Genomic DNA, 14,874 nt, shown 5'->3' with positions numbered 1-14,874 from the left:
GGTGTATCTATCATTGTATGACTGAAGTGCAGCCTTTGAGCTTTATTTCACGAGGTTGTACAATTTTTTTTTTGCATATTTAGAATTTATAAATTTTTTATTTTATGCAATTCATAAACAGTTGACACAATACTTTGGCAACTTAAAATGAAAGTCTGATTTTAAGTCCCATATTGATTGTTTGATTTAAAATACACTGTGGTAGTGTAGAGAGGGAAAACTAAAAACAACAAATATGTTTTTGTCCAAACATTATGGACCTGTTTATAATTCACTATAGATATTCACTAACCTTCAAAACCTTGCTGCTTTTTTTATTTTTACATTTGTAATTTAAGAAGCCCTGTATATTTTTTTTTATTTTTGAAATGCTTAACCAGAACACGGATTATCATCTGTAAAGGTCAACTGATGAGCTTACCACTAACCTCTAATGCCAATCAATGTTACAAGTCTGATGTGTGGTCTACACTTAATTATGACACCTGGGAAAACGGCTACACTCAACTATTTTTTTAACAGTTGAAAGAATTTGGAATTTTTCACGTTCCCAATAGTGATTATATGCTTGTTACATTGTTTGGGGAACAGAAGGAGCATCTGGACCTAGAAATGGTCATTATGTCACACTAAAAAGTAGATAATATTTATCTGACTATATCCATATTAAAGTATATTCATGTATTGGGTGTTTGCTCAAAGCACTGACAGTTAATTTTTAGCTCCTCTGTGTTTTCTAGCTCTTAGTCAGCACTCAAGTCATCTATGTTTTCTTAATCTTTTCTCAGTATTTGAATATTTGGTCCCTGTTGGTGCCCCCCGTCTAATGCTGAGGCAGAATTCTTCATTTCTTCTGCCACATCTCCCTCGATGATAAGTTCGGCATCTGAATCAATCGCAGGCAGCAGGAGTTCAGCGAGACGCCAGAGGCCTCCGAGGGTCAGCCAGTTAGAGTTTCACTTGAGGAAATAGGAGCGCTGTCAGCATTCTCCACTCTCATCCTCCAGCAGGCTGCAGCGGTGCTCCTATCAGGTTCACATGCTTCCTGGTTTAAATTACAAATAGGCTTTGGAGGAAGCGAACAATAAACAGCAAGCCATAAAAGAACAGCGAGGGACAAAAAGGGCTCGTTTGGTTTGATTAAATAATGTATTGATTAGGCAATGTGTAATTAGTATGGTCAGCAAATGTGTGTGGAGGGTGGATTGTTTTAACATAATGATGTGATTCTTGGTTTCCTGAGGTCATTATGGACAGATCAAAGGCTCCACCTTTTGTCTTGGTCATGCGCGGTATGGCTGCCTCTCATCATGTTTGTGCATATTTGTGCTGACTTTGCCAAAGGGGACACACATGCAATTCAACACATGGAATTTCTACACTTGTGAGGACAGTGGGAAACAAATGCAAAGGTTTCTTGCAAACCCTAAGCAGAAGCATCCAAACCAAGGGTTTAAATGCTCAAAACTGTTTGGCTCATTTTCACCATAAAAATCATGGAACCATTGATTGGTAGGTGCAGCCTGTAGATTCTGTCCACAGTTTTCTTTCCAATGAAATTTTCCCAGCCTACTGTATGTGAAACCAGGTTTTCTAACCTTTGAAATTGTGGGCTGATCCTCAAAAGGCATCAAGTCAGAACTGACTCAAGTACCAGCACCGCATCAGTGGAAGGAAAAGAAGCATGCAGACTGAAGCCAATCACAGTGGTGACAGAGTTAAAGGCAGGGTACACACTGGACACGTCAATAATCTATCACAGGGTATTATTTAAAAGATAATACAGTGGAGTTTGTTTTCTTATTTGAGTGTAGATAGGTGCTTCTATCTGGCTAGATGTTGTTAAAAAATACTGCTAAAGGTGAGATACAATAGTTGTTCAGTCTGTTTTCAAAGGCATTTATGTTGTTCTATATGCTAAAAAGTAGAATAGTTATTAGATAACTGGTTAGCTATTTTTGGAAAAACTTTCCATATTTGTTGCACTTACATGATTCAGATCTTTAAAAAAATATTAATAGTACAAAATAGAAAATCCAAGTTAATACAAAATGCAGTTTTTCATAGATGAAGATTTCATTTATTATGGGAAGAACGTTATCCAAACCTATCTGGCCCTGTGGTGAAAGTAATTGAACCCCTGTGTTACATCACAAATTAATTGTAATTAAGGACATTTTTTGAAAGCTGAGTTCAGTTTCATGAACCACATCCAGACCTGACAACTGCCAGACCTGCTGAATCAACAAATCACATAAATAGAACCTGTGAAGCAGGCTTAAAGATCTCAAAAAGCAACACGTCATGCCACAATCTAAGGAAACAGCTGAGAAACAGTGTGGAAAGGGGTCTGGAAAGGGTTACAAAACCATTTCAGAGTCTTTGGAGACTACAGTGGACCACAGTGAGAGACATTAGCCACACATGGAGAAAACTTGGATCAGTGGTGAAGCGAGAGGACATCGACGACTCATCCAGGAAGTCACGAAAGAACCACAACATCTAAAGAACTGCAGGCCTCACTTGCCTCAGTTAAGGTCACAGTTCATGATTCAACAATAAGACAGAGACTGGGCAAAAATGTCATCCTTTGGAGAGCTCAAGGAGAAAACCACTGCTGACCAAAAGGATCATAAAGGCTCATCTGACATTTACCAAAAACATCTAGATCAGGGGTGTCAAACTCATTTTCACTGAGGGCCACATGAGCATAATGGTTGACCTCAAAAGGCCAGATGTAACTGTAAAATAGTATAAATGTAATTCAATGTAACCAAATATAACATAAAATAAATGTAACTACTTCATAACATATTGACAAATGTATTTATTACTCATTCAAGTTACAAATATTACTGTGCATTTAAAAAGAGTTTGCTTGTTGTTCTGTTACTGTAACATACATCTAATCTAATTTGTCAAGTTAAGAAACCCACATTACTCCACTACTCAACAATCAAACTATTTAAGCAAATAAAGAAAAATATTTAAACAAGTTATGATAATAACTTTGGTCTCGTTTGAGAGGGTCAGAATAACATACGACCATAAATAGCGAGCTACCAAGAAAATGTGACAGATGTAGAATTTTACAAAAGCAAAGACTGCCCATAGCCTTCAGGAGTAAACATTTGTCTGCATAAACCTGTAAACAACAAAAACATTATTGCACATAAAGTAGTATAATATGTCTCAAAATAACAAATAAACATTGTCTCAGCTCACAACTAAGAGTTCAAAATGACATGCTGCCTGTCCTTGAAAACATCAAGTGGATCCGCTCTCCACCAACCTTATCCATTGATCATGTTCTGAAAACAACAAACACAAAACAACATGTAAGTGCTGTCATTAAATTGCACTTGGTTGCAATACATTTTATTATATTTTAAATAGGTTTTTAAAGTTACTTACCTATGTGTTTTCTGGCCTGATGTCTGACACTGTTTTCCTTTGGTCAGCGTGTCAATGTCTGGTTTTAGTTCTTGTGCTGTTGCAATCCGCAAAACAGCGTGGAGGTTGTCACCAGTGATGCGTGACCTGTGCTTGGTTTTGTTCAGATTCATTGTTGAAATCATCTGTTCGCACAAATAGGTGCTCCCAAACATGGACAAAACACGGGCAGCATGAAGTCGAAGCTGTGGCATTACAGCAGGGGACAGTAGACGGTAAAAGTCCACGACTGCAGCATCCTGGAACTTTGCTTTCAGGCCGCTGTCGCCTTGAAGCTCGATTAACTCGAGCTGAAGGTGATGGGGGGGCTTTGCTGACATCAGTGGTGAAAGGACTGGTAAAGATGGCAAAGCCCGAGTGTTGTGCTCTGAAGTCCGAGAAGCACCGATCAAACTCATTCATTAATCGGCTGAGTTTTGTAGCCAAACGAGCACATGAAAAAACACCCGGAAATGAGGCTGAGATCCTCTGACAAACAGAAAAGTGGACAAGATTGCCCTGTTCCACTTGGCTCTTCCATAGATCCACTTTATGCTGGAAACATGTGATCATATCGGACATCTGTGTGATGACTTGTTTGCGTCCCTGCAGCTTCTGATTCAGTTGCGTGAGATGCTCAGTTATGTCACATAAGATGGCAAAATCACACAGCCAGTTTGGATCTGACAGTTCAGACAGGAGTTTTCCTTTATTCTGCTTGAAAAGAGCAATGTCCTCCTTAAGCTCAAAAAAGTTGTTCGAGGACTTTGCTCCTACTCAGCCACCTCACTTCTGAATGAAATTTACAGTTTTCATGACCGTGTTCATTACATGATTCATCTCCAGCACCTTTCCGCACAAAGCTTCTTGATGGGTAATGCAGTGATACATTATCAGTGGTGTGTGACAGTTACTTTTTAGCAACCAGTCCTGCTTTTCCCCCACACATAGCAGGAGCGCCATCTGTAGTTAACGACACCAACTTTTCCCAGGGCAATCCAGTTTTACTTATGGATTTCTCCACCGCATTATAAATGTCCCGTCCCGTTGTGGTCCCATGCATGGCAGCTACATCCGAGAGCTCCTCGGTGACAGAGAGGTCCGGCTTAACGCCTCTAATAAAAATGGATAGCTGCGCCGTATCCGTGTTGTCTGTGCTTTCATCAACAGCTAATGAGAAAGCTGTGTAACTGCGAGACTCTTCAGTTAGCTGTGTTGAAAGGTTCCCTGCTAGCTCTGTGACTCGGTCGGCGATGGTGTTTCTTGACAAACTGACAGTTTGAAAAGTCTGTATCTGGTCGGGGCACACCTGCACACACACCTTCAGCATGCACTGCTTCAAAAACGTTCCCTCCGAAAAACATTTTGAAGCGCGGGCGATTTCTTCAGCCACAATAAAGCTAGCTCTCACTGCCATATCATTTTTGGCTTTGGCTTTTGTGAAAACATTCTGCTGCCATCACAGTTTGTCTTTTAATTCTTTGATTTTTTGGCTTATTTTACCATACTTGGCTCCGTGTTTGGTGTCAAAATGCCAACGTATATTGTACTCTTTGACTACCGACAATGCCTCATGACACAAAAGACATACTGGTTTTTCTCCTTGAAGCATAAACATGTATTCACCTTCCCATCTTTCTTGAAACATCCTTCCGTCTGCATCAATCTTTCTCTTCCTGGACATTTTGGGATCATTTGTGGATAGCTCTTATCACTTGTCGCATTAATTAAACACAGATATGGATAAACTGCGACCTAGTGGCGGAATACTGTCACTGCACTGGTAACACAATCGACATATTGACATATAGACCTATTATAGACCTATTATAAGACACATTAACCACTCACCTTGAGTTTGACACATGTGATTTAGATGATCCCCAAGAAAATATTCTGTGGACTGACGAGACAAAAGCTGAACTTTCTGGAAGGTTTAAGTCCCGTTACATCTGACATAAAACTAACAGCATTTCATAAAAAGAACATCACAGCAACAGTCAAACATGGTGGTGGTAGTGTGATGGGGCTGCTTTGCTATTTCAGGACGACTTGCTGTAACTGATGGAACCACGAATTCTGCTCTCTAGCAGAAAAACCTGAAGGAGGATGTCCGAACATCAGTTCATGGCCTGAAGCTCAAGAGCACTTGGGTTATACAGCAAGCTTATCTTTAAAACATGTAACCTCTTGGTACCAAAAATCTCATCACTTGCCTTCAGATTCAGTACACAGATGAGTTACATAAACTGGTGTCTGAGATGTAGACTTACTTACTTACTGATGGCTTAAGCTGAAGTTAATTTTAACCTTAAGCTGTTACGTGTATTAAAAGTGGTGTAAATGCATTTGACGGACAGTTTTGGTGCATTTTATAAAGGACACTGAGGCGATACAGCTGACTGCTTTAACCCAGCGAGTTTTCTGCTAATAAGTAGGACAAAACTGGGACTCAGTCCAGTTAGTAACTGAATTATAATTGCATGTAAAGCATGCCAAAAATTTTCTGTATGCCACACATGAAATTACAAAAGTAAATAGCCAACAGAAAAGAAAGCAATGAGTGACATTGTTCCTACATGTCCAATGAATTCAGGTTTCTCCAAGTTTCTAGCTAACTTTTTCAGAGTGTAAAGATCAGAAGATGAGAAAGTAGAACAGCCTAAACTTGCCTTGCTTTCCGAAAAAAAAAATGTCCTCACTTTTCAGGTTCTAACTCTAACTGGCTCTCACAAAGACACAAACACACCCACACAGTCACACACGTACGGCGCTGAGCGACTTCTTGGTCTCATTTCTCCACTTCGCTTTATAATTCACACCCTCTTACCCTTCAGCGTACAAGACCATCACCTTGTTCACTTTTATTTCAAACTGCAGCCCTCGTACACGTTACAATTCGCCTCTCCCATTCTGCTGCTCTCAGCTGTCTCGCTGTATTACGCTGTGTTGTAGGACTGTCCTAACCTGGGGTGTCTTATCGTCTCTGCTTATAGTCTTTTCGTCAGTTTTCTACTAATTCTAGCCAATTTTCAGTTAGGTGCTATGAAAGCCTGATATAGTGTATGAGAGAAGAGAAGCTGGTGAAGGTTTGGGCTACAGTTTGTCCTTCTCCCTCACACTCCCCCACCCCCATCTTCCCCTATCTGGAAAATTCAATAGACTAACCTTAAGAATTTAATTGATGCTGCCAACGGGATTACAAAAGGGCCGGCCGGCACAGGCCGGGGACAGCTGATTAGCAGCAGGGGTAATTGTTAATTGATTGATGTATCTCCTTACCTCTCTCGCTCTATGGGTCTTTTAAAGAGTGTTTTGTTTGCCACAGTGGCAGCGCCAGTGCAGCCGAACATGGCATTACCATACATCTTGGCTTTTTTCCCCCTCCTCTTCCGTCTTTTAAAAACTACAGCCTCCTGGATATCTTTGTGTGCTGAGACAAAAGGCGGCTAAATATGCTGGGTTTAAGGTCACTGATAAGTGCGTAAAGGGCAGTGATTCCCATTTGGAGCTGACAAAGGCAACTGACAACCTGCAGCTATGTATGGTAGGTATTGGAGCGCCGCTCCAAAATCTCTTTCCTGCTGTGTTTTATTTAGTGATCTGATTTTTTGCTAACCTATGCTTTCTATTTTCAGAAATTAGCTCAGCCAAGATAAAAGCCTGGTGATTCTAATGATTCTGAGGAGAAAAAAACAGGAGGTATGTAATAGCAAATAAGACAGAAAGAAACCAAGAGGAACACAGCGAGAGATTTGGATGTGTGTGAGCGTGAAGTGATGCTTTTGGGGTAACACAATCCTTCGCGGGTTCAGCAAACAGAAACAATCTGTCCATTATGCTGTCTTTTCTCTGACAACAAGGCTCTTTTTCATTCTGATCCCTCTCAGTGTGAAAACCCCGGGCTGTGACTGTCCGATCGGCGACTCCGAAAGCTTCCGCTGCAGCTATTTCTGCTCGCCCTTGTCCAAGCCAACACCAAAGCGACTGCCAAGCGTCGTCCCCCCCCCCCCAGCTTTGGCACAGCAACGGGCTGACCATCAAGCAATTACACGGGAACTTGGCAATCGGGAGGAAATCCAGTCATTAAAAGGGCTTAACACTGGCAGAGGGTCTCGTTGGTGGCGAGCCGAAGCGCCCGCTGCTCCCCGTGCTGAATGGGACCACTGGGTGTGGGGGGGACTTGTAAGGGGGAGGTGGGGGTTTCATATACCAAAGATTTGGCAGGGACTGACTGGGTTTGTGTCATTGTGTACATGAACACGCATCTGTTCACAAACACACAGTCTCTGCATCTTAGGCCAGATGTTCTCATTCATAGAGCAGGCTTCCACAGCAGGATACTATGTCATTGCTTTAGGGTAAAAGCCTTGTACTTCTAAAATGTCAACTTTTCAGCAACTCTGAGAAGCAGCCTCAGTTTTAGCGTGATGACAGTGTGTTTTCCACGTTCCCTGATTGGCTTTGAAGCCGTTTCATAAGCCAGAGACTGTTAGAGACGTTTCTCAACCCACAGCAAAGCTTTTCAGCCGAGGTGAGAACATAAAAACTTGACAGAATTGCAGCTGTGAGGTTGTTGCACTACGACAGTGGTGATGTGAAGGCAAGCACAGCATCCATGACCAAGGTTACAGGCTATCGACTGCAGCAGACATAAACAGCATTGGATTAGAGGCACTGGTTGAAGTTTCAACACATTGATTTGGCTTTTCATCAAGGCTTCTGGACCAAAGGCAAGGCCAGCATACTGTGGTTTGGCACCAGACAAGCATGTTTGGTATGCATAGTATGGCGAATGTACAGTATTCAGTGAAATATTAATTAGTTAAACCAATAAAGCACTGCATATATATTTTTCACAAAGCTGATTTGCATATTATTTAGAGCCCTGACAGCTGTTCCTGCATATTGAAAATATATCCATCCATATTCTCTATCTTTTGTCCAGTTGACAATATTGCAGCATTTCATCTCAAGCCAAATCTGGCAGCCATGGCTGCTTGCAGCCCAATTTATTTCCCACATTGCTAACAAGGAACATTAAACTTTCAGAAACTTTAGGCCTTCAGATAAAAGAGGGAAATCAGTTGAGTTTACACAGCTGAATCTCATCCACCTTAATAATGAACTTGTTCTTTTTTAACACTGACAGCCACAAAAGTATGCATCCCCTGAATTTACAGCCAACGATTAAAATTTGTCAAATTATATGTTGATTAATATATGTTGGTTTATAATGACACATCTGGTTGACCTTAAAAGATAAGACGAGAAGTTTGTATTCTGTATGGTGCTTAATAAGATTCAAAGTTCAAAGAGGAAACAAGAAGCAATGCGAGAGTACAAACCTTCACCAGGCAGCTCAATGTCTTTTTATTTACTTTTAAGGGAATAATATTGTATTATGTTTACATTCATTTATTTTTCTTTAAATGCAGTAAGAGTCAGATAAGGTTAGCATGACAGATGTTTACTTTGATTACAAAAACTTTACGTAGGAGTAGGTATTAAGTAATTGTAACTAACTGGACATGAATAACTTGAGTTTATTATATAATATTATACTACAGTATATTTTTAAGTAGATAGGCAACTCATTCTTTTTCTCTTTACAGCACTTTCTTTGAAATAAAAAACAGATGCAGAATGCAGATGTGAAATTTAAAAGTGAGGTCAGAGGTCAAGCATGACACAATATATGGATGCAAACTATGACGTGACATTTAGAATCCACATAAACCAATGTGTCATTCACTAAATGTTGCAAATAATAATAGAATTTTAAGCATTCTTTTAAAAATAAGCTGCCAGCAGAAACAGTCGCAGTGAGAAACATGTATTTAAATGGCGCTATCGATCAATCAGTGAAATGTAGTATAATATTTTAAACCTTCATATGGGACATCACCCTTGTAAGAATCACAGTTTTTAAGTTATCGGACACTTTTTGACCAATAAATCATTAAGTTCACCTTGAAGACCTCTGTGGATGTGACCCAAATTTTAACAGATTGTTAACATGACCCCACTCTGCACCCCTACAAAGTTTTATTAGAATTCATTTAAAACTTTTTGAGCTATCGTGTTTATGGACAGAATGACGCATAACTTAAAAACTTAACATCCAAACTAAATTTAAACGTACACTGTAAATAAATATTACTAAGCAATTAAAAAACAAATTGAAAGTCTGGCTTACCAATACGCCGGTTTACATGCTTGTGCACTTCTGCACATAAAGCTTTAACAAGTATGTCTTAGTAATAAAAGGAAGCTCTGTAACGTGTTTTCTGTTAATATCAGTGGAAATGGAAATTTTGTCAATAGCTCATCATCAAAAGTCACAACCCTCTAAAGCAACTGTCAATGACTGCTCTGCGGACATGATTGTCCATCGCTCCGTGCCGAGGCCTTGGGAAGTGCACTCCACGTTGAACTGCCATTGAACTCCTCACAATTAGTTTCAATATTTTCTCTTTCTTTCCAGCAGAGGCTCTGAGCAGCGAGCTGAGCACATTTCAGATGAAGGTATCCCTTAGAGATATTTAAACTCCCTACGTGCCGGCGCTGCCTCCGGGAGTGTGGTTGGGATGGTTATTAATGCATTATTTACACATGCTTCCCGCTGTCTCCTATTGTGGCTTGGCTTGATTAAAAGGGATATTGCTAAGGAGGCACTTTTTGCACACTCTGATAGGAGAAAGAGAAGTTACTTTGTTATGAAGGACTTTTCTTTGTTCTTTTTGTTCTTTTTTTTTTAAGTACTGCAGGTTTTGTGGGCTCCTCAGATTAGACTAAAGAGGATCTGAAATGGACTCTTGTATTAGAAATGAGCACTTCCAGGTCTTAATAGAGATCTCTATAGCTCTCTATTTCAGAAAGAATCAATCTTCAAGATAGAAATCATACCTGAGGTAAGGCAAGATTCCCCTATTTCAGGTTAAAATGACATGACATGAAATAAACATGTATTTGGTTTGCTTGCGCCAGTTAGCCAAAAGACACACTAAATAGAAAACTGATGTTAGCCCAAAGAACATAACTAGGTATTGGCTTCTTAAGAGTGACCTCTAACCTGAATATAAAGGAAGAACACACTTAATGTGAATTGATCCATTGTTTTGGGCCTATTTCTGGGCCTTAATACTCAGTGCTAGCTTGTTTTTCTGCAGCCAGAAGTGATCATGTTTAGACAAGATGGCGCTATGCTGTTGGCTAATGTTAGCTACCTTGGTTTACAAAGTGCATCTATAAACTGTATGGGCACGGATAGTTGCTAAAAAGAAAGCACTATAATTTCCTTTACCAGAACTAGAGCACATCCCAAAGGCGCTAATACCACAAACAAGTTGAAAAGGTCCAACTCTTCACTCATATTAGACAGCTATTAGCTTTACATAAAGAACGGAGGGATTTTTTCATTCCATATCAAGAGTTGATTGACAATATCTATAAATGTATTAAAACTGGGCATTTTAAAATATAAATATACCCTTACAGAAGGTGTTGCCCTATATCCTAAGCTGCCAAAGGCCTAATGCGTGTGGAATGTATGCTCTTCATCTATAATTATCTCGACGTTTCTAATAGGCCTTCAGTGTTTTACAGGCTTTCTTTAATTAGAACATTGCCTTCTAGTGTGATGACAAAGGATGAAACGAGGCCTCGTCGTCCCCCAATAATAATTCCCCAGCTAAATAAATAAAGTCCTCCTTATACTGGACGGTCATGGAGGACCATGTTTTAGTGGTATTCTAATTGAAATACATGATTCAGACAGCTTGTTTCTGCACTTACTCGCAATGAACCATATCTGATTCGTCATTAAGTAATTATGAATGCTAATGCAAATAAAGCACCTTTCAAACGGAGTTCTCCCTCTCGCTCTCCCCCCGCTGTATCTCTCCTTACAAGGAAATTAATCACTTGCTCCTCGACGGAGGCGAAGACGATGAAGCAAGGCAGCCAGCTGCGGGACGGTCACTTCACTCCCTTTCTGTCGAGATATGAAAGAGAGGAGAGACATTAATGATGTCTTGGGGATTCCACCAGGGAAAGTGAAAGGACTCTGAGGGAAAATGAGAGCACTACTCGTTTCTTTTTTTTTCTTTCCCCGTTCCTTGTTGCTTTAATAAAGCAAGGAAAGGAATGAGAGAGTGAGAAGGGGGGGAGAGTCACTTAGAAGTCGCCCATAAAGCACAAGCCGAAGCATTTTGCAGCAATTACAGACAGATTGGGGATTTAGATATTAGTGCCCGGTGGTCCATTAGCTGGTAATTTGCCTGTCTTTTTTCTCCACTCTCAGCAGAGGAGTGTTCATGCTAAGATCTCTACCACTCTAATCCTGTAAATAATAGCTGCATGGAAGCGAGAGGGGAGAGCAGGTCTCTGATCGCTGAGTGACACTGAAGATAGCTGAGTGGAAGGTTAGAAGGATGGGTTCGTGGCAAATGTGCACAGTTAAAAGTAGTATATCCAGACATGAGCACAATGATAAAATAACTGTGACAACATGGGCTAATTGCTTGGAATAAGAAAGCTCGTGTTTCGGCATTCGCATTCTGCAGAAACTTCGTTGCCTTCAAGCACCGAATGCAAAGTTCTTCGCTGTTTTCATTGACTGAAGAAGCTGAGCATGTTGGACGTGATTCCCACATTTGATTCAGCACGTGTTCTGATAAGAATCCCAGAAAACATCCTTTCAATATAGAGAAAATAGTCATATTAGACCACTCTGTAAAACCCGGAATCACTTTTACTTGCTCTAACTATCTGTTTGCACTCTTTCATTCTAGAGGAGGGATGTCAAATTCATTGGGACCAGTGAGACTTTCCTTTCAGTCACTGTAAAGAAGTTTAACCACATATTTAATCCCTGAGATATCTTAATGTAGAAAAAAAAGTCATTTTAACAGTTTGTCTCAGTTTTTCTACGTGATAAAGAAATCCTGCCGTAGTAAATGAAAGAAATCTGTGAGCACGACTCTTTGGGCTTAAATTGGAAGGAATAAATGTGGTTGGTCATTGCCCATCCTTCACATTTTACAAAACTGTCCAGTGGCCCAGACTGGAGTCTTTGCCGGCCGATACTGGTCCCCAGGCCTTATGTTTGACACCCCTTTGAAACCATGGTGGAAGTTATGGATCTGTTGAGTTATGCATTTACTAATTACCAAAACATTTCTGGACACAAACTCAATCCGTTCGTGCACCTCCACAAGCCTGACTTCTTTACTCTGCCTTGTTTACACAATACCCACTGCGCTGCTCTGGCACTGAGCCGGGCATGTTGTCTAATAGCCACAGTTTGTACAAAGTGAATTCAATTATACAAAATATTTTGCGAAACTGTATCCAAGTTTTTGATGCCCTGCTGCTCTGTGGCACCAAGAACAGATCTGCCTGCTTTGATGGTGAGGATTAAAAGATGAAGATTTAGTTTCAGCAGTTCTCAAACAACAGCTAACTCTTTATGTTTAGTGTTGTAAAGAAATTTAGAATATTACCAGATATTTTTAACTCTGTTTAGTACAGGAATTACAGTACTGTGCAAAAATCTTGAGCCATCAATCATCTGTTTGTATTTTGTTTTCAAGGAGCCAGACACATGACTTTTATTTTTATTTTCATGAAAGGAGCAAGACTGTGTCCTGCAAAGAAACAACTGTATTATGCTGCTAACACAACTTTGGCTCTTTTGCAAGCATCTGCACAGACAGCGTGCTAACACGGCTCTAATGAAGAGCCCAGACAGACATTAAAGCTGAGCGAATGCCGACCCCATCTCAGCAGCTATGGCTGCTGAGCTTCAACAGGTAACAACCCCAGTGATGAGCAGTCAGGCTTGTAGCAGTGAAGTGTGGAAACCACTTTGAAGTCTTTTTGGGCTGGTTTTCAACTACTTTGTGCTGTTGGATTTTTATTAATATTTAAACATGAAAGATCGTATGTGTGTCCTCACTAGGACAGCGATTTTTGTTCATGTGTGGGACTGTTTACAATATGGACTTGTAATTAAGTCACAATGCATTTCAGGTTAAAAGCAATGTAACGAGTCGTGTCACAAATTCCTTATTTTAGTGGCTAGTGATGTTATTAATTGCTTTTAGGAAAATTAATGAGTAATGTGTGATATATACTTTATTTTTTTAGTAAAAACTGATGAAAAGTGATGAAATTATCAAAGTATCGTTAGATTTTGATCCAACACACAATACCATCTGGAAAGCATGTGATTCATTTTCCAGCATGACAATGATCCCACACACACTGCCCAATGCAGTAAAATCATACCTGGATAGAAAAACATAAAGTGGAACACTATCAGTCATGGATTGGCCTCCACAGAGCCCGGACCTCAACATCCTTGAACATTATTGTCTCTTATTTTTTGTGACATAAAAGCAATTTACATTTTTCTTGACAAAGCAAAGTGTGCCTTTTGTTGTTTATATTTTTTTTTATCCGATTCCTGAGGTCTGTTACTGCTGCTAAGACCAATTTTTCTTGACTTTATTGTAGTGTACACCAATTTAGCCCATTTCCACAGCATAGGTCAAGCACACATAATTAAACTCATTTCTCAAATTAATTTAAAGTGCAATAGTTCCCAAAAGAACTGCAGTTACAATAAGAGCATAAATGAATACTCAAAGAAATATTACACAGCCATTATGAAGAGATCCAAAAAGAGTCTCGATGTAAATCGCTACCATAGAACAACCGTAATTGGCTTGTCCACAAAGCTTGTTATGAGCCGCTGTGGGCAGTGTATTGAAAGGGGATGGTAGGTAGTCCCTGTGGCCTGGCCCTGGGATGCTCAAGCTTGGGGTGACATTAATCACGGTCCCCACTTTATCGATTGCCTTGATAATGGTTCCGCTTATCACCTCACTGGTTTCTAAAGGGGCAAAAGCCAGAACTATTCAGGGACATCCTCGCTATTTTTCTATTTTTTTTCTCTTCCTGTTTTGCTTATTAAGATTAGTGCATTCAGGATTATTGTCATCAATGTTGTCATCATTAGTGCTACAGAGTCCAATTCATATTATAAACAAATTAATAAAACCCAAGAGCACAGTGGACACTTATTAAAAAACATTTTTCCCGTGTTTACATACTGGATCTGTTGCGTTAGGTGCTTACTATATCAGCAGTGGCATAAAGAGTACCCATCCATCTTTCACGTCTCCTCCTCTTTTCTCACCTCTAATCTGTGCTCTCTCATCTCTCTTTGCAAGAGGAAGAAGGTTAGCCGAAATCTCCACAGATCAATTAGGAAAAGGGACCTGCCCTTCAGAGCGAGGGAGGGGCAGGGAGAAGGAGTAAATGACGAGAGTACGAGTGAGGCAGAGGAGCAGGAGAGGTCACAAAGGGAGGGAAGAGGAGGGGCAAAGGGAGGGAGAAGAGAACGGAGAAGATGAGGGTTGCAGGACTGGAATG

The 14,874-nt window shown here is 40.2% G+C and overlaps 1 pseudogene; it reads right to left on the bottom strand.

The window, feature by feature from the left end:
• LOC146608122 (general transcription factor II-I repeat domain-containing protein 2-like) overlaps nucleotides 1-5,116 on the bottom strand; it is a 39,398-nt pseudogene extending 34,282 nt beyond the window's left edge.
• Nucleotides 5,117-14,874: the final 9,758 nt, after the last annotated feature.

Source organism: Diplotaxodon limnothrissa, linkage group LG23 (genome assembly GCF_057381915.1).
Source record: "Diplotaxodon limnothrissa isolate DT_005_m linkage group LG23, D_limnothrissa_male_GT1.1, whole genome shotgun sequence".
NCBI classification, from domain to species: Eukaryota; Metazoa; Chordata; class Actinopteri; order Cichliformes; family Cichlidae; genus Diplotaxodon; species Diplotaxodon limnothrissa.
Note: the sequence above shows the minus strand (reverse complement) of the source record. Positions and strands in the feature narration are given on the sequence as shown.